The sequence below is a fragment of the Sus scrofa genome, chromosome 18 (genome assembly GCF_000003025.6).
Source record: "Sus scrofa isolate TJ Tabasco breed Duroc chromosome 18, Sscrofa11.1, whole genome shotgun sequence".
NCBI lineage: Eukaryota > Metazoa > Chordata > Mammalia > Artiodactyla > Suidae > Sus > Sus scrofa.
Window position 1 is genome coordinate 46,123,376 of NC_010460.4, and position 20,575 is coordinate 46,143,950.

The 20,575-nt window shown below is 49.4% G+C and overlaps 1 protein-coding gene across 3 annotated transcripts in view; it reads right to left on the bottom strand.

Moving 5' to 3' along the window:
* Positions 1–19,608, bottom strand: part of SNX10 (sorting nexin 10) — a 78,409-nt gene extending 58,801 nt beyond the window's left edge. Inside the window, exons 1-2 of one of the 3 annotated variants that reach the window (XM_003134848.5) lie at positions 19,290–19,319; positions 18,593–18,700 (exon numbers count right to left, since the gene is read on the bottom strand). The gene's annotated coding sequence lies outside the window, so the exon portion shown is untranslated. Of the gene's footprint in view, positions 1–18,592; positions 18,701–19,289; positions 19,401–19,436 lie in introns of those variants that run through there. The other 2 variants (XM_021079049.1, XM_005673306.3) reach the window with 2 other exon arrangements.

Consider the following 20,575-nt stretch of genomic DNA (forward strand, 5'->3'; position numbering starts at 1 on the left):
GGGCCCTGCGGGTATATAATTCCTCTGCATGTTCTTTTCTGAGACTCATCGACACGGCAGGTCCTACCAGACAGGCCAAACGGTCCTGAGGAGCCCAGTTAGGCAACCTCCTGACCAAGAAAAGTGCCTCCGGTAAGTGAAACCGTGGGGAGGGCATTCCACCCACAGGTTCTAACAAGATCAAGTATCTGCCAGATGTCTCTAAGGGCTCTCCCCACTGCTGCATGAATAAATACTAGAAGTCTGCCCTACCACCTCGCACCTCTAGTTAACAATACAGTATCGCTCACTTAAAATTTCACTAAGAGGGCAGATCTCATGTTAAGTGCTCTTACCACCGTGAAATTAAAAAAAAAAAAAAATTTAATCATCAGGTATCTGCTAGGTGGTTTTCTAGTTAGCCCTTTAGGAAGGAGCGAAAGAGAGAATCCCCAAAATGCTGCCAACACGGATGCCGCTTCCTGCCTCTTCTACACACACACACACACACACACACACACACACACACACACAATGTCAATACACAAAGGATGTTGCAGCTGTCAAGCCATCACACTATAGCAGGCAGTAAACCCTAAGGGAACTCAGGATAGAAACAGGATGCCTGCCATCAAGCCATCAGCCATTGTGCCCCCTGAGGGGACTCAGGAGGAGAAAGCTCAGGACACTGGCCCCAGAGAGCTGAGGTGCATTTCAAAGGAATGACTTCAGTGAGCCCAGACTCTTGCATCGTCCCATACTTAGAAAAGCATGGCATTCCTTATCTTGAAACAACTGGCTTTCTTTCACAGTAATCTTCGGATGTCCTGACCACCTGGTCTTTGTTGCAAAAACTCCCATCTATATCCTGGCTCGTCCTCCACCTCCTCGGAGCAGACCCTTAGGGCTTCTCTGAGAGACTTAAGTCAGCTCTGTTCACCGAATAAAACATCATTCTCAACCTTTCAGCTGTGCGGATTTTTTTTTTTCAGTCAACAACCTCCACATTGTAATCCCTGTGTACATGCTCCACGTTTTTGTTTAACGTAACCGTAGGTCCCTTCCTGAGAGAGACGGTGTGCTGGGCAAAAGGAGGCAAGGCGGCTCTGAGCCCCAGTCAGCTGCCACCTGCAGGGAGAGCCCCTTGCCAACTCTGTTGCCTCGGCTGTAAAAGGACAGAGGAAGGAGTTCCCGTGGTGGCTCAGTGGTGACAAATTCAACTAGGATGCATGAGGGACCCAGGGTTCAGTCCCCGGCCTCGCTCAGTGGGTTGAGGATGCGGCGTTGCCATGAGCTGTGGTGTAGGTGGCAGATGCGGCTCAGGTCTGGCGTGGCTGTGGCTGTGGTGTAGGCAGCAGCTGCAGCTCCGATTAGACCCCTTGCCTGGGAACGTCCATGTGCCAAGGTTTCAGACCTAAAAAGCAAATAAATCCATACAATGACAAAGGAAGAGGAAGGAATGTTATACTAAACTGTGCTCTCATGGGCCCTGGACGAGTGTAACGGGAAAATGCTCGGGGTTGTGTAGAGCCTACACTTTGAATGAAGTAAACCCACAGCCAGACCCAAGCACGGCCACAGGCATCTTGAGTCCCCAAGACAGCATTTGAAGCAACTCAAACTACTCTGTCACCCTGATCCTAAACCCCCACTTACTCCTCCTGGCAATGTGAATACAAAGTCAACAGTGCGCAAAGCTTCTGCCATTCGCTGCAAAAGCTTCTCTCCCCAGCCTGAGCACGGCCCGGGATGAAGCCTGGCGTCCAGGGAGCACACCTGGGCACCAGGCTCACCTGCCAGCTGTCAGCCCAGGCAGAGGAGAGGAAGCGAGGCCCCGCCACGCGGCTGCGGGAAAGGGAAAGCAAAGCCCTCTCAGACCACCGCCCGAGACCAAGGAGACCACCCGCTCTGGCCCCCACTTCACAGGGAGGCCTCCGTCCTGATCAACCAAAGGCCGCCTTATAAAATCACAACTTGGCCCTGGCACAGTCATGACCGTGCACCCGAAAGCTGACATCACATGCGTTTTTGTTTCCTGCTTGTTGTGACTCCACCACAGCCGGCAGGCACTGTGTCTGTCTCATCACTAGTTTTTCTGGGTTGCTTGGCACAGCACCTGCCACTGGGTAGGTCCCCTATTTCAGGAACAGACCCGTGAGGGGCCCTGGGCATCCCGGAGTTGGCCAGAGGAAGGGGAGCAGCTGTGAGGGAGAACACGCGGGGAAGGGTCTCCGGCCTGGGAAATCCAGATTCCCATTTGTGCCTCAAGTGCCCGCCCAGAACCCCGAGGAGTCTGCGGGCTCATCTGCTCAAGAAAAGCTCTACCTGCTGAGAGGCCACAGCTTGCAATGGCTTCTGAAAGACCACAGGGCAGGCCTAGCCGTCACCAGCCCCTGCGGACCTACCAAAGCCACACAACTGAGGTTTCTGCTCCTCTCTCCGTGGGCACACAGCAAAGGCAGAAAACTGGCTTCAGAGAAGCAGGTCACCCTGAGTGTCCACACGGGAGAGCCCTTAGAGACACTATACTGCATTACAGTGTTTTCTCTCTGGAGTCACTGAGCTGTGGCAGTCTAGTGCCAGGTACTGGTTGGTGGCCCCTGAATTCAGACCCACCTGCAGAATGGCCTGGGGAGCAAAAACGGGGGGATGAGGTGTGATCACCGGGGTTAGAGGTCAGGCCACTCAGGATAAACAGCCCCATATTCCGCCCCCGCCCCACCAGTGCTGCTATACTCAGCTGAGAGCCCTCCCCACCCCGCCCCCTGCCCCGCCCCACACTCCCCTCTCTGCCTGCCTTGGCCTTACCCACCCACTGGGGCACAATGTCAACAGCAAACACTCCCACAGCCCTTAGGCTGGCCAGGAACTACTCCGAACACTTTATACACATCCACTTCTTTCCTCTATACAATGGCCCTTGGAGGAGGCATTATTAGCATCCCCATTTTCCAGATTAGAAAACTGAGGCCCTTCCTGAAGCCCTAGGGGAGAATCTGTTTCCTGGCCTTTCCTGGGTGCCAGAGGCTTGGCTCATGGCCCCTTCTTCCATCTTCACTGCCGGCAACACACCGCCTCTCTGACCCTTCCTCTGCGGTCCCACTGCTCTGGGCACAGCTGGGAAAGGTGCTCGGCTTTCAAGGACCCACGTGATCAAACTGGGCTCACCTGGATAAGCCAGGCTATGCTCCCCATCTCAAGGCCCTTGATGACATCTGCAAGGTCCCTTTTGCCATGCAGGGGGACACACTCGCAGGGATCTCTTTGACACGGTTACTCTCCCTTCCACAACGTTTGCCTATAAACCTTGAACACAGTGGCCCCCATCATACTTCAGCTGCATCAGCCCCTGAAGGCTTGATTATGTGGTCATTTTCCACAGGTCTCTCCTTGAGGGGTACATTAGTTCTGTGCCCCTAAATCAACTGAGAACTCTTTGAAGGAGTATCCCCAGTGACAGTGATACTACATGATGGACAGCAAAGATGTTTGATAATCTGGGTTATCAAACAACAATGCGAATGAATCTACTGCATTCAATTCAATCCCCACCTCAACCATTATTTTATATTTTTTGTTTTGTGTATATATATATATATATATATATATATATATATATATATTTTTTTTTTTTTTTTTTTTTTTTTTTGGCCACGCGTGTGACATGCAGAATGTCCAGGGCCAGGGATCAAACCAGTGCCCCGACAGTAATCACAGCCACAGCAGTGACAATGCCGGATCCTTAATCCACTGAATCATCAGAGAACTCCCTCAACTGGTATCTTTAAAATTATGTGTAAGGTCAAGTCTTCATGTGTTTAGGAGCTGCTAATTTATTTTATAGGAACTGTTTGTTCATTTCCTTTGACCATTTTCCTATGGAGTCCTGTTCTTTTCCTAATTGATTTGTTCTTTATATATTAGGGAAATTAACCCTTAATACATAACATGACGACGGACAAATACATTTTTTCAGTTTGTAATCAGTCTTTTGTTTTGCATACAGGGGTTTTGCTACACCGACTCTTTCCAGGTGATAAATTTTATCAATTTTTTTTGTTTTCCTTTTAGGACCGCACCTGTGGCATATGGAAGTTCCCAGGCTAGGGGTCAAATCAGAGCTGCAGCTGCCGGCCTATGCCACAGCCACAGCCACAGCCACACCAGATCTGAGCCACATCTGCGACCTACACCAGCAGCTTGCAGCAACGCCAGATCCTTAATCTGCTGAGCAAGACCAGGGATCAAACCCACATCCTCAAGGATACTAGTCCAGTTCTTAACCCGCTGAGCCACAAACAAGAACTCCCAACCCTTTCTTTATGGCTTCAAGGTTTTGTACCATACTTGGGAAGCCCATTCCTACTGCAAAGTTAGCTCTGGATGACTGTGGAGACCAGATATCTACAAGCAGTGGAAAGTTCTTTTCGATGGTCAGGGGTTACATCCTGGCCATAATGTGCTATTGGCCATAATGTATGCAAACAAATTTTAATTTTCAAAGTACCTTTGATTTTTGGGTGCTCTGCAGTTGATAAAGCACTGTCCCCTGACAGTGAATCAGGCAGCACAGGGCTGATCTTATTCTGCAGACGTCAGCCTCCCAAGCCAACGACAGGTTCAACAACCACCCAGAGGCACATGGTGTGGTCCAGACTCACCCTGAGGACTCCTGAAGCTGTCTTCTCCCCACCCCCATGCCACTCTTCCCAAAAGAACATCCAAATGCATTAACATCTTAAAGGACGTCTCCAAAGGCATTTCTAAATAACTTCAAAAGAATGTGAATAACTTTTCTATTCAAAAAACAGTATAGAAGTTCCCATCATGGCTCAATGGTTTCAAACCTGACTAGTATCCATGAGGATGTGGATTCAATCCCTGGTCCTGCTTAGTGGGTTAAGGATAGACGTTGCCACAAGCTGCAACATAGCTTGCACGTGTGTCTCGGATCCAGTATTGCTGGGGCTGTGGTGCAGGCAGGCAGCTGCAGCTCCAATTCAACCCCTGGGAACTTCCAGATGCCACAGGTTCGGCCCTCAAAAAAAAAAAAGAAAGAAGGAAGGAAGGGAGGGAGGGAGGGAAAGAAAAGAAAAGAAAAGAAAAAAAACAGTATATATTTATTTAAATGGGTCACACAGTGATCCAATTAAACAGTGACTCATCCTTCAATGCCCATGCCAATGTTCTCACCAACTGAGAGAATTCCCTGTTCCCTGTTTGCCGATGTAACCCTGCAAAATTTAATGGAAACGCAAGAGACGTGAATGTTCCCAGATCCCAAGGCTTCTGAGTGGGTCATCAAGGGCAGTGCTTCCCAACTTGCGGAGGGGGAGACGGTGAGTTACACTGCAATTATGGAGGGCTCATAACAAATCCCACACCCCCCAGCCTTCCCCGTCACCCCGCCACCCAGGAGCACATCTCACGCCCCCAACAAGTGTATTGATGGTAGAAAATTGTTGAGAATCACTGTCCAGGGGACAGGGTCCGGATCTGCAGAATCCCTATAAACCCCACTCCTTTGTTTCTCCAACCAACCCCAGCTCTTCTTCACCACCCTGGCGTCCAGTCACCCCAACCAGGTCAGCTCTGGAACCCAGCCCTCAGGCCTTTTGTGCCTCTTGTTCCCGCTGATGCTGCCCCACCTCCTCTCCCACCCAACCCACCAATGTGGCTCCTTCCCACTGTGCAAGTCCTGGTTTAAACTCCACCTCCCCAGAGGGGCCTTCCCTGACCACCCACTAGAGCAAACCCCCCATGCCCAGGAATGCTCTGCGCTTTTATTTTCTCCTTAGGATGTATCATGGTCTGTTACTATTTCATCTATTGATTTATTTTCTTGTTTACTGTCTGTCCTCTCGAAAGTCCCATGAGGGCAGGCACCTGGTCCAAATCATTCATGCCTTAGAGCCCTAGCACTTAGCAGAGGGCCTGGCATGTGGCAAGTGCCAACAAATAATGGGTCAATTAAATCCGACTGACTCAGTCCGAGCTAATTCTCTGCATTTCTGTGTCACCATCACGTTTCTAAGTGGCCCAAGCATGTGAGCTGGGAGGGCAGCCACAGAACAACGTGCTGGACCCCTCCCATCAGCCCACCTCATCGCACGCGCAGTTACTCATTCATCTTGGGAGAAAAGAAAGCTTAGGATCATCAACAGTGCAGAGTGGAATGTCTTTTTTTTTTTTTTTGGCTGCACCCGTGGTATGTGGAAGTTCCTGGGCCGGGGATCGAACCCGTGCCACAGCAGCAACCAAGCCACTGCAGTGACAACACTGGATCTTTAACCCACTGGGCCACAGGAGAACTCCCCGAGTGGAGTGACTGGAAGGCCATGCGTCTTCCTCTAGTGTTTTCTCTCCTTCCTCTTGACCTTTCTCCTCTGGACTGTGGAGGATGAGGTTGGAGAATGACGTTAAAGGTACACCATTCATGGAGTTCCTGTCGCGGCTCAGTGGTTAATGAATCCGACTAGGAACCCTGAGGTTGCGGGTTCCATCCCTGGCCTCGCTCAGTGGGTTAAGGATCTGGGGTTGCCGTGAGCTGTGGTGTAGGTCGCAGATGCGGCTCGGATCTGGCGTTGCTGTGGCTGTGGTGTAGGCTGGCGGCCACAGCTCAGATTCGACCCCTAGCCTGGAAACCTCCATATGCTGCGGGTGCAGCCCTAGAAAAGAAAAAAAAAAAAAAAAAAAAAAAAGGTACACCATACATAATCAAAACCAGCAACCCAACTGAAAAGAAGTGATTGTTAACCATGGGGTCAGACACTATGCAAAGATTATAACACGAATTCTCTCATCTAATCCTCAAGACAAATTTTATTATCTCAGTTTTACAAACAAGGAAACACTGTCCAAGGCCATACAGCTAGTAAATGGGAGCTAGGATCGAAACACAGCCACCCTCAGGAAAGCCCTCGCTCTTACTCACCACAGGGTACCCCCTACATCAAACACGGCATCCAAGCTACAAGGTTAGAAATAGATGCTTCATGAGCTCCTGTCGTGCCTCAGTGATAACAAACCTGACGAGGATCCATGAGGATTCAGGTTCAATTCCTGGCCTTGCTCTGTGGGTTAAGGATCTGGCATTGCCATGAGCAGTGGTGTAGGTCGCAGGCAAGGCTCAGATCCTACGTTGCTGTGACTGTGGCCTAGGCTGGCAGCTGCAGCTCCAATTCGACCCCTGGCCTGGGAACTTCCATATGCCTCAGTGCAGCCCTAAAAAATAAAATAAAACAAAATTTAATAAAATAAAGGTAAAACAAGGCAAAAAATAAAAATAAAAAATAAAAGCACCAATATCCAGCCATTCCAGAGATTTAAAAAAAAAAAAAGAAAGAAAGAAAGAAATAGATGCTTAAAAAATGACAAGGGGTGGAGAATACCACCCAAGAAACTGAGTTATTTAATGTCTCAAACGCTTTCAGGTTGTGAGGCCGGGGGCAGCATTCTGTCTGTATACGAGCTGGGAAAGCCAAGAGCCTTACAACCGAAATGACGTTTTTGTCTTCTGAAAGGAGTTTACTACTGAGGGAAGTGTGGCACCTTCACATGACAGATGTCTTTAGGGTCATTAGCTACAAAAAGACCCCCTAAGAGTAACCAGAGAAGGACAATTCAACGCCATAAGCAAACCTGCGACCTCATGGATGCTAGTCAAATTTGTTTCCCCTGAGCCACGATGGGAACTCCCAGAGGGGTGTGTTTTTAATGGTTATGTCACCCTCACTTCCTGAGTTCTAAGACCTAAGCTGTTCAGACACAGATACAAAACAGCTCACTTGCAATGGAAAGATCACTGTATGTGCCAAAAGAAACAGCACTGGTAATAGGGTTACGGGAAGGGGGGAACAGAGAGGAAGAAGTTTCAAAAAGAAAGTAGGACTGGGGGAGTTCCCGTCGTGGTGCAACAGAAACGAATCTGACTAGGAACCATGAGGTTGTGGGTTTGATCCCTGGCCTTGCTCAGTGGCTTAAGGATCTGGCGTTGCTGTGAGCTGTGGTGTAGGTCATAGATGTGGCTGGGGTCCCGAGTTGCTGTGGCTGTGGTGTAGGCCAGCAGCTACAGCTCTGATTCAGCCCAGGAACCTCCATATGCCGCGAGTGCAGCCCTAAAAAGGGAAAGAAAGAAAGAAAGAAAGAGAGAGAGAGAGAGAGAGAGAGAGAAAGAAAGAAAGAAAAAGAAAGGAAGGAAGGAAGGAAGGACGAAAAGAAAGGAAGGAAGAAAAGAAAGAAAGAAAAGAAGGAGTCCTGTTGGGACTCTGCAGTAATGAACCTGACTAGGATCCCTGAGGACTTAGGTTCGGTCCCTGGCCCTGCTCAGTGGGTAGAGGATCCAGCGTTGCCATGAGCTGCGGTGGAGGTCGCAGACACAGCTCGGATCCTCCATTGCTCTGGCTGTGGTGTAGAGCGGCAGCTGCAGCTCTGATTTGACCCTTAGCCTGGGAACTTCCATATGCCGAGGGTTCGGCCCTCAAAAATATGCATATAACAAGAATAACTTGTTGACAGACCACAACGGAAGAAGGGGAGTCATGGATGACTCACCAGCCGGGGGACTGGAAGAACACCGGCGTCATGAGCAGAAAGGAGAAGTTGGGAAGGCGGCCCGTTTTTAGAGTTAAGAAAGAAAGAAGGTGAAGGAACAGCTAGGATGGTGTGGACATCCACATGGAACAGTTTTCAGGCACCTGGAAAAGAGTTTGGGGCTGAGATAAGAAAAAGATACAAATGGAAGTTCTCCGGTGGTCCAGTGGCTGGGACTCAGTGCTTTCACCACCGCAGCATAGATTCAATCCCTGGTCTGGGCATTGAGATCCCACATCAAGCCCCTGCATGCCACAGCCAAAAAGAAAAAGGAAAGGGTATAGGCATATAAACCGGAGACAAAGTCAGTATTAAATGTTCCTCTCTTAAACTGAGTGATGAATTCTTTCAAAAGGGAAAAGCATCGCAATACGCCAGAGAGTACAATCTTCCCACCAAGCTCACTGCCTCGGTCTCAAAGAACTGCCACTGGGGGAGGCAAGTGCCATCACTCGGGAGGACAGCAGCACCAGGGGTCATGATCTTACTGGTCAGGTTCAACTCTGAAGAACCGGCAAGTCCTCTGAGGAACCAGCAAAAAGGGAGACGTCACTTTTGAGCAAGGAGTGTCCCCTAACAGAGCAGGAAGGGCACCATGAATGCCAAACAGCCTGGCTGCGAATTCTTTTTTTTTTCCTTGGCTGCATTCTCTGCATATGGAAGTTCCCAAGCCGGGACCGAATTCAAGCCACAGCTGTTGTGACCTAGGCCACAACGGGGACAATGCTGGATCCCTAATCCACGGTGCCAGGCCAGGGATGGAACCCATATCACCAGAGAGACGACACTGGATCCTTAACCTGCTGCATTACAGCAGGAACTCCCTGGCCGCCCCTTCCCAGGGGAATTTCTTTCATATCTCGGGGCCTGAGTTTCCTGATCTGTCAAGTGGAGATAACGGCCTCCTCCGTGGATCTGCTACAGAGATTAAAGGAGCAAACGTGGAGGAACAGGCCTGGAGCTCACTGTGTCAGCTACCATCCCCACTCATGATCGTCTAGACTCTTCCAAGACCCCTGCGGGGGGAGATGCTGAGGTCTCTTCCTGATAATCACAGAGCACCTATGCCTTTTTAAACACTGTCCCCTTCATGCATCTGATGTCTTAAGTGGGATAGAAATGTTTATAGGAGCAGAATTTTTATTTTGGCCATGTCTGCGGCATGTGGAAACTGCTGGGCCAAGGATCGAACCTGCACCACAGCTGCAACCTAAGTCGCTGCAGTGAACACGCCCTATCCTTCACCCACTGAGGCACACGGGAACTCCTGGGAGCAGAATATTTTAAATCAACGTGCTCTGAAACAGCCTCCGTGGCGAAGCGCACACCTTGGCCATCCCCGAGGCACATACTGACCCACGGGTGTCCAATGCCGGCCTTGACCCCAGAAAGCTGAGATAAGACACAGAGAAAACCCTTTTAAAAGGAGGTGAAATGCCAAAGTTATTATTCCTTCAACTATTTGCCCAAAGCGCTGGCGATAATCCGAACACATCGGACTTGTATTTGTCCACAGACTTGACGGGGCAAAGTTCTCACAACAGAGGTCACCGTTTTTCAAGAATTCCCAACCGTGAGGGAAATGAGGCGGCTGAAAAGAGCTGCACGCGGTCTGCACCTCCCTGTCAAAGGTCAGACCGGTTTTCTGGCGAAGGAATGTTCCCACGCACTTGGGCAGATGGAACCCAGACTCTCGGGGTCTGATCAGCCACAGGGACAGTGGACAGAAAGGCTCCACAGCCCCTGCTCAGAGACCCCCGGACCCAGGGCCACAGGAACGCCACCCTGCGGTGCTTCCCAACCGCTGCCTTGTCCCCAGCTGTCCCAAATGCCACAATACACGAAGCAGAGCTGCTACGTAAGTGAGAAAGGGGAAGGCAGTCATCAGGAATAGAAAACTCCCTGCGCTTTGTGTTCCTAATTCCTACGGAGCATGGATGCCCACGCACAAAGCCCCGTGCTCTCTGCGCCCTTTGAACCGTTTGGATGCACAAGTTTGAGAGGAACCAGGGGGGACCATGGACTAAAAGGGACAAGACCATGGAGTTACAAGAAAGGGATGGGGACGGGGTAGGGCTGAGAGGCTAAGAGAGGGAGACGTGGAAGGTCAGGAACCCGCAAGGCTGTCTCCTGCACCAGCAGAGCAAGCGCTGGGCGGACTTCTCCCTTAGTGAGGGCTTTTCTCTATCAAACCGTCAGGGCTGACATTGAGGTCAAAGAGGAAAAGCCCAGAGCCGTCCCCTAACCAGCACCTCCGGGAATTAGCAGAAAACCTGGAAGGACTTTGGAATTCCCTGTGCGAGGAGCTGGTGGGCTCTCACCACGGTTAATTAGCTCTCTAGCGCTCGAAGGAATCGGAGACCCCCAACTGACACCTGGGTTAAAAAAAAATGCCTCTGGAGTTTCCCCCCTGTGGTGCAACATCTCTGGAGGTTTGATGCCAGGGACACAGGTTTGATCCCAGGCCCGGCACAGTAGGTTAAGGATCAGGTGTGGCCACAGTTGCAGTGCAGGTCACAACTGCAGCTCGGATCCTGGGAATTCCTTATACTGCAGGGTGGCCAAAAAAAAAAGTCTTTCCTCTCCAAAACTAGTAAAAGAGTCTAATTTTACTATTTAACATCTAAAGAGCAGAGGAACACACTGAAAAGAAGGAGACATCCGCCCCATCTTTCTTGGTTCATCTGGGACAAGTGCCCCACAGAGATGACAGTCGGATAAGGTTCTGGGCCCCCAGGGCTTGAGTTGTGTTCTTCCTTGTTTTCCTGACGCCCAGGGAACTTCGGGCAAATGCTACAGGGTCCTTAGTGGAGTCTGGAAAGCATAAAAAGACCCAAAGAATGAAAATGCACACCTGAGCTGGAAAATGGGAAAGAAGGGTAGGAACAAAATGGGGGAAAAAGGAGAAGAAAATAACTTTGTGCCACTGGCTTCAAAGCTAAAATGCTCTGAAGTGTCACATCTACCTCCCAGTTCATAAATAACTGAGACAAAGCCCGGGCTGCCCACGATATCACTGAAAAAAAAAGAAAGAAAAAAAACCTACCTGTGATAACTCAGCCCCCAAATCACAGCCCTTTATAAATTGCATGGAGAATACCAAAGATCAAGAGTGGGAATGGGAGTTCCCGTTGTGGCTCAGTGGCTAACCATGAGGTTGGGGGTTCAATCCCTGGCCTTGCTCAGTGGGTTAAGGATCCAGCGTTGCCATGAGCTCTGGTAGAGGTCACAGACACAGCTCGGATCTAGCGTGGCTGTGGCTGTGGTGTAGACCAGCAGCTGCAGCTCTGACTCAATCCCTAGCCTGGGAACTTCCATATGCTGCAGGCGCAGGCTTAGAAAGGAAAAAAAAAAAAATTCCAGGAAACAAGTCAGAGACTTTATCACACGCCTGGACACAGGACAGGTCTTGGGCGAAGTCTGGCTTGCCCTCTCCCACCCCCTTTTATTCCCCTCCCTTCTTCCCCTTTTCTGTTCTTCCAGCTCTGGGAATCCAGCACTCCCTAAAGGAGGGCACCAGCTATTAGGAATTTTGGAATTTCTAGTCTGCCTCTGAAAGGAGTTTGAGACTTCCCTTTCTTATCCTCCGAAGGGTATCTGGGGGTGGTGGGATCAAAGACATGCGCATGCGTAGTCATTCTAATTTCTACAATAAAGGAGCCAGCTGTATTGACAGAGGAAGAATATGCATCCCTTATGTTCTCTTCTGCAGGAGAATGTGTTCTCTAGAGATTTCTGAGTGCAGTTTTTTTTTTTTTTTGTCTTTTTTGCTATTTCTTGGGCTGCTCCGGCGGCATATGGAGGTTCCCAGGCTAGGGGTCGAATTGGAGCTGTAGCCACCGGCCTACGCCAGAGCCACAGCAACGCAGGATCCGAGCCGCGTCTGCAACCTACACCACAGCTCATGGCAACGCCGGATCGTTACCCCACTGAGCAGGGGTAGGGACCGAACCCGCAACCTCATGGTTCCTAGTCGGATTCGTTAACCACTGCGCCACGACGGGAACTCCCTGAGTGCAGTTTTTAACTGCATGGGTGCATGATCTGCGATCTGGACTCTCAGAGTGAGAAAGCCCAGGTCAGAGATCTACTGGGGTGAGCTGGAGGGGGCATGGTGAGGAAATACCAACCCAAGGGTAACAGGACTAGTTTTGTGCTATATTCAGGAAAGAAAACTAAACTGAGAAATGAACACTGTTTTTTCTTTAATGCTTAAAAACCACACAATCTAGAGCAAATGTACTTCTAAATTAAGCAACGTCCTTGCTGCATACAACTCCTGTGTTCAAGAAGGGAGGCTAGGGGAGTTTCCATCATGACGCAATGGTTAACGAATCCAACTAGGAACCATGAGGTTGCGGGTTTGATCCCCGGCCTCGCTCAGTGGGTTAAGGATCTGGCATTGCCGTGAGCTGTGGTGTAGGCCGCAGACTCAGCTCAGATCCCGCCGGCGGCTACAGCTCCGATTAGACCCCTGGCCTGGGAACCTCCATATGCCACAAGTGTGGCCTTAGAAAAGACAAAAAGACCAAAAAAAAAAAAAAGAAGGGAGACTGGGGCGCATGTTTGTAAGGAGTGGCAGAAGGATACTTGCCTGGAAATCCAGAGGATGGGGTTCCCCTACACGCGGGGAGACCATCATTTTACGTCGGCTTTTCAGCACAGGCATTCTTCAGAGTCCCTTTTATGGAGTTCCTGTGCGGCTCAACGGTTAAGGATCAGGCATTGTCACTGCTGTGGCATGGGTTTAGTCACTGGCCTGGGAACTTCAAAGTGCCTCGGACAGTCAAAAATAAATAAAATAAATAAATAAATAATTAAAAAGAATTTTTTTCCAGTACTATATACTCATGATTTCATTACTTTGGTCATTTTTCTATAGTTTAAAACCATTTCAAAACTGCAAAGTGATTTTGGGGTTTTTTTTTTTTTTTTTTTTTTTTTGTCTTTTCTAGGGCCACATTTGTTTGTTTGTTCTTTTCGTCTTTTCTAGGGCCACACTTGTGGCATATGGAGGTTCCCAGGCTAGGGGTCTAATTGGAGCTGTAGCCACCTGCCTACACCACAGCCACAGCAACTAGGGAACCGAGCCGCGTCTGTGACCTACACCCCAGCTCACGGCAATGCCAGAACCTTAACCCACTGAGCAAGGCCAGGGATAAAACCCACAACCTCATGGTTCCTAGTCGGATTCGTTAACCACTGTGCCACAGCAGGAACTCCTGAAAAGTTTTTTTAAAAAACAGAAATCTATTATGAAATTCTCCATACTACCATCCCCTTTCTAATTCCATTTCCCAAAGGTAATCACGGTCTACAATTAGGGGCATAGCCTTACAGACTTTTTCTTTTTCCAAAAAAAATGAGATTATATTATACCTACTTCTCTGCACTTTGCTTTCATTACTTTATAATAGACACTCTCCATATCAGCTCATCTATAGCAATATTCTCCTTGTTCAAGGAGGTAAGTCTTTTTGTGGGATAAAGTCCCAGAAAAGGAATTGATCCATCAAATACTGCCAAAGTGCCTTTCCCAAAATTTGTACCAATTTACACTCCCCACAGACATGTATGGTGACAATCTATTTTCCCACACCCTCACCATGGTGTTTAATCCTCACTTATCTGATTATTAATGAGGTTACATGTTTTTATATACATATACGAACTGCTATAGTCTTTGCTCGTGTTTCTACTGGATTATTTTTTTTTCTTACTGATTCCTAAGAGTTTAGGTCCGCTATATATATTGCAACTATTTGCTTAAGCACTTTATCATCTGTCTTTTAACCTTGTTTTGGCATCTTTCTGCTTATAGAAGGAATACGTTTCATGACATTAGATCACTATTTTCCTTTATAGAGTTTGCGTTTTCTTAAACTTGGCAAGGTCTTTCCTACTCTAAAGTTAGTTTGTAAAACCATCTTATATGCGTATATACTTTTAATAGCTATCATTTTGGTTTTGACATTTAATCACTGATCTAAGTGGAATTTACTTTTGTGAATGGTGTGAGGTACGGATCTCCCTTTTTCCTAAATGGGCAGCCAACTATTCCAACAGACCTTACCACAGTCAACTGAATCATATGTTCCATTCCTGTGTTTACAAGGGAACCAGTTCTGCACTTCCTACTCCTGGCCCTATAGAACATATTTTGATGTCTGGCTGAACAATACATTTCAAAATGTATTGCCCATGCGTACTAGTCTATTTTCCCAGGAAAACTTAACACATTTGTAAAAAATTAAGTGAAGTTAAAGGGCTGGCCTAAACCAATAGAGGCCTCAGGACCTATTAGCCCTTTTTTTTTTTTTTTTTTTTTTTTTCTTTTTTTGGTCTGTTTAGGGCTGCACCCACAGCATATGGAAGTTCCCAGGCTAGGGGTCAAACCACAGCTACAGCTGCCGGCCTACACCAAGCCACAGCTCACGCCTGCGCCGGATCCTAAACCCCCTGAGCGAGGCCAGGGATGGAACCTGCAACCTCATGGTTCCTAGTCGGATTTGTTTCCACTGCCCCACAATGGGAACTCCCCCCCCCTTTTTTAATGACCTATTAGTCTTATTTGGTCACTGGAGCATCAAGCTTCAACTAGTAGGTGGCCTTACTTTTCAGGGATTCGCACATTACACAGACATCTCAGACTTCACAGAATTTTGTTTGAATTTACCAATCTCAGCAAATCTTTCCAACACTACCATTCTACCAGGAGGCCAGAACGGACTTCTTGTGCTTCAACCAATCCAGGTTCTGAATCTTTCCTCCTCTTCTCCCCAAATTTTACCCTCCTGGCTCCTATCTTTCAGCATTGTAGATTCCCACCCTAAATCACTGTAAAGTGCTTCAGCTCACCAGACTATATGCCAAAGGATGATGCGTTTTGATGGTGCTTCCAGGGAGCCCTGATGGTCTTCCACACACTGGGGAGCCCAGGGGGAGAATTGGGGGGTCTTCCAGCATTTGAAGAATGGGCACCACTCATTCCAAAGAGAAATACTGGGGGTGTGATGGAACGAATATGAGACTAGAGGTCAGAAGACCTGAATTTTAGTCCCCTTTCCTCTTGTACTTGGCTGCGTAGCTCATGTTAAACTAGTCTGCCTCTCCCCCGGGCTTCGGCTGCCTCATTTGTAAAATGAGGTTACTGGAAGAGAAGAGTCATTACTAACCCTTCCACCATGGGCGACCCTTTAAGAATCTAAAGTAAGTTGTGGATCCTCAGCCCCAGAATACTAGACTTTTGCGCAAGAGTATAAAATCATACATTTCCAGGGACTTCACGGCCTCCCTAAGCCACTTGTCTGCATTCCCCGGGTCACTGAGACTTATTGCGAACTTTTTTTTTTTTTTGTCTTTTCCAGGGCCACACCTGGGGCATATGGAAGTTCCCAGGCTAGGAGTCTAATCAGAGCTGTAGCCACCGGCCTACACCACAGTCACAGCAACTCGGGATCCGAGCCGCATGTGCAAACTGCACCACAGCTCACGGCAACACCGGTTCCTTAACCCACTGAGCAAGGCCAGGGATCGAACCTGAAATCTCATGGTTCCGAGTTGGATTCGCTAACCACTGCGCCACGATGGGAACTCCCTTGCTGCGAACTTTTCAAAAATAACAGTGAATGCAACAGAAATGTATGCAGAATCCCATAACCTTAGGCAAAGTTGAACCAGTTCCAGAACTAAAAAAAGTTCTGGAAAGTTTTTTTCCGGCACTAAAAAAAAAGCCTCTCCTCCACAGAGACTGGGAGGAGGAAGTGGTTACTCAGGGAAAAATAAATGAAAATGCCAATTAAGAGCTGCCCTTGATTGAGGTCTGGCTAAACCCTTGACATACATTCACACAGGAGTGACTGAGGTGGGCAGTACCTGTTCCAGAGCCAGGCTGCCTGGCTCAAATCCTGGCTCCATCACTTACTAACTGTCTGACCTGAGCTCTGTGCCTGTTTCTTCATCTGTTAAAGAAAGGAAAAAAGAATGAAAGAAAAGGAAAGACAAGAAAAAAGGAGAGGGGGTATTAAAAACAGTATCTCAAGTTTTGTTAACATAAATATGGTACTTGAAACCACACCTGGCACACAGTAAACCCCAATATTACAGAAATCTGGGACACACTTGCTGGGTGGTTAAAATTGTGAGTTTAGGGAAGTCACAAATATCTTTTTTTTTTTTTTTTTTGTCTTTTTAGGGCCACACCCACAGCACATGGAGCTTCCCAAGCCAGGGGTCAAATCTGAGCTGTCGCTGCCGGCCTACACCACAGCCACAGCAACGCCAGATTCTTAACCCACCGAGCAAGGCCAGGGATCAAACCTGCGTCCTCATGGATACTAGACAGACTCGTTTCCGCTGAGCCATGATGAGAACTCCGGAAGGCATAAATATGGATGCCTCATTTCCCCCCAGATATAAATAGAATCCACTTCAGAAGCTCCTGGTGAGGAGTTCCCGTCGTGGCGCAGTGGTTAACGAATCCGACTAGGAACCATGAGGTTGCGGGTTCGGTCCCTGCCCTTGCTCAGTGGGTTAACGATCCGGCGTTGCCGTGAGCTGTGGTGTAGGTTGCAGACGCGGCTCGGATCCCACCTTGCTGTGATGTAGGCCAGTGGCTACAGCTCCAATTCGACCCCTAGCCTGGGAACCTCCATATGCCGCGGGAGCGGCCCAAGAAATAGCAACAACAACAACAACAAAAAGACAAAAGACAAAAAAATAAATAAATAAAAAAAATTAAAAAATTAAAAAAAAAAGAAGCTCCTGGTGAGGATTAATGAGCCTGCCACTTAGAAACTCTTTTCACAGCGTCTAGCACATATCCGTGCTCAGTACATGTCAGCTATTGCTATGAACAATTCTGGGAGGCAAGGATTATCAGTACCATTTCGTAATTTCTGAATAAAGGAGCCATCAGATTTAGAGAGTTAAGTCCCCAGCTAACAGTACCCCAGCCAGCAAATGACTGCGCCCAGAGTTCGTCTCTAATGAGTCCGAAACCAGAAGTTGTAACCACTACCACATACAATCTCTTATTTGAACAGGGCTTGGAGAACATAAGAGCTGATCCAGATCTACTAGATTCTAAGAGGAAAAACAAGAGGTGAGTGATAACAGTCCCAAGTGTAGGGTATTCCCTCCATGGAGGTCAACCATGACTTTGGCTAAGAGCCCTGCTTTGCCACCCTAAGAAATGGAAGATGACAAAGGCTTGGTCTCAACCAACTCTAAACCCCTCACAAGTGGTTGTTAAACCACAGCCCTGAGACCGAAAGAGGAAAAAGAAGCCATTTCCCACAAAGGCTAAACTAACAAAGTGAACCCTCTAGAAGGAGAGCCCCTAAGGCTGAGAAAAGATACTATGAAGAGTGCTCTAAAATTAAAGATAAACCTTAGTCTTCAATCAATATACTTTTATATAGGAAAGAATGAAGGTGTTTATTTTGGATACCAAGCTCCAGGAGGCCTGCCTCTAAGCAAAATAAGAGGAAGTTCAGACCACAGCCCGCTGGGGTGGAGGCAGAAGCAGAATGCCAGTCAGCCAAGAGACCCCTGGTGAGGGCCAGTGTCACCTGAGCAAGTCCCCACTCGTTCAACACCGATTTCCTCACGAGTGAAACAGTCACTTCTGAAGTGAGAAGGGAACAGACCGGCAGGAGAGAGAGGGTGAGCCCGTGAAATACAGGTGCTAATCACCTCCCTCCTTCACATCTTATGTATATCTGCTTCTGGGTGTATTTTATTTTCTATCTTTATTTAAAATAGTCCCGTCAGTCAATCTTAAATCTACCACGCCTTTTTAAAAAAATTATTTTTTGAAGGCCTGAGGCCTAAGCATCCCTGGAAGAGATGGCAGAAGTAGCAGAAGCATCTCACTCACCTCCCGGTCTCAGACTGAGGAGCCCCAGCTGAGCCTGGGCCATGGATGAAGCTGTGGGGTTCTGCCCAGCGTCTGCACTCACCCCCTCTGGCCCAGACCCCTCCCAGGGGAGAAGAGAGAGTTCATGCATTTCAGGCCTACCTCCACCCAGAAGAACGCTGCAGCGGGCGTCAGAAATCCACAAGAACCTAGGCCTGCTTCTGCGCCCAACTGGCTGAATGCGCCCCACCCGGGGGGGCCTCAGTTTTCCTGTCTCCAAAATAAAAGGCTTGAAGGAGATCACATGAAAGCCTCCTCCCTCCTCTCAATTTCTAATTCCATTATTCTTCCATGGAAACGTGCCTTGCAGAAAACAGTAGCCCCTGCTTTCAAGCAAGACACGTGGCTCTAGGTCCCCGTGACCAGCCCCCTCAATCACCGCATCCCATCTTCAAGAAGTATGATGCATCAGAACTGAAACACAGGCTGTTGCTTTCGCGTGGTACCCGACCTGGTCATCGTCAACATGGATTTTCTCTCGGGTCTTTCTTCCTCTGAATCCCACAATCCCACGAAAGCCCCCTGCCTACCCCTCCCAGTTTCTAAACTCCAAGCTGCCCTTCCGTGAATAAGAAAATACCCACCCCAACCCGGCCTGGTGGAAGGTGCCTCAGCACTTTTCCTGGCGTCAAGGATCCCACCTCCGCCCTACTCTCTCCCCGGAGTGTCTTTTTAGCCGGATCGATTCCCAAGCGTGCCCTCTCCCGGCAAACAAGCCGACCGATGCCTCCTCCCCCTCAACCCCGGCAGGCAAGGCGGCCGCTCACGGCTCCAGCCCCAGCAGACCCAAACCTCTCACCAGCCCGCAGCGAGCGGCCCCTGGGAGCAGCGGGAAGGGCCCCACGCCTCGGGAGAGGAAAGGAAAAGACAGCCGGCTCGGCCCCGGCCGCGGTGCCCACCCCGGCGGCGCGGGGGAGGCCTCCCCGCCGGGTTTCCTGTCACTTACGGGCGGCAGCTCCGGGCAGAGCCGGGCAGCGGACGAGCTGGTGGCGGAGTTTGCTGACTCAAAGGCGCAGCAGCGGCGGCGGCGGCGGCGACGAGCGCACACGAGCGCAGCCCCGCGCTCCCCGCGCACGTAGCGGCCCCGCGCCCGCCGCCGGCTTCCGCCGCCACCGCACCGCCCAGCGCAGGTGCGGCGCCGCGCCGGCCCGCCCCACCCCGCCCAGCCCCGCGGCCGACCCGGACGCGGCCCCCCGGCCCCCTGTCCCCCCGGCCCCCGAACGGGTCGGCCGCCGGGGGGCGCCGCGCGGTCCGCAGCCCGGTTCCTCCTCCCGCGTCCGCAAAATGAGGCTGCGGAGCAGGCACCCCCGCTCGGCCTGATGCTAAGACCTTGGCCTGCGAGCCGCGCCCTTGGGAATGGCCATTTGAATGCCACCTTGAGCTTGCTGACCCCCGCTCCCCCTGCCCGCCCCCCGCTCCGTCCCCTTAGTTATGGGGAGGCCTGATGAGTGAGGAGAGGGATGCCTAGGTAATGGTAGAATGTCGTAGAACTCAAGTGGTGGGCATATGGGTGTTTGCTGCAAAATTCTTTCAACGTGTCTGTATGTTTGAAATATTTCACTTTGGGGGGAAGGAAATGAGATCTGCCCAGGGGCCCGAGTCAGTAAACCATGCGTCTAACCCACCTACTTGCCTGGAAAACCGCAATAATCGCTTAAACCGCTCCTAGACAACTACATGGCAGAATAATAAAAGTAGTGTTAAAAAAAAAAAATCCACAGAGCGAACTTCAAAGGTTTTATTGGCTTCATTCATTGATTCATGATGGGGCAGCATCCAAGCTAGCAGCTAGAAAGGAGCTCTAAGGAACGGTAACAAAATGAAAGACTGACGTGTGTAAGGAGGCAGAACAAGGAAGTGATTCTAACAAAAAAAGGATTGGTCATGGCGAGTCACTGTCCTCTAGAAGACGGGGGTCTATCAGGCTGATCACGCCACCGGTGCTGACCAGGTAATTGCAGATTCCATTCCTTATTGGGAAAGGCTGAAACTAAAGTCTTAAGTTTCCATTTGGTGATGTCTTCGCACAAACACTTAGCATAAGTGACTCCATTTGGGCCCCGTTGTCTCTTTTTTGACAGTAGC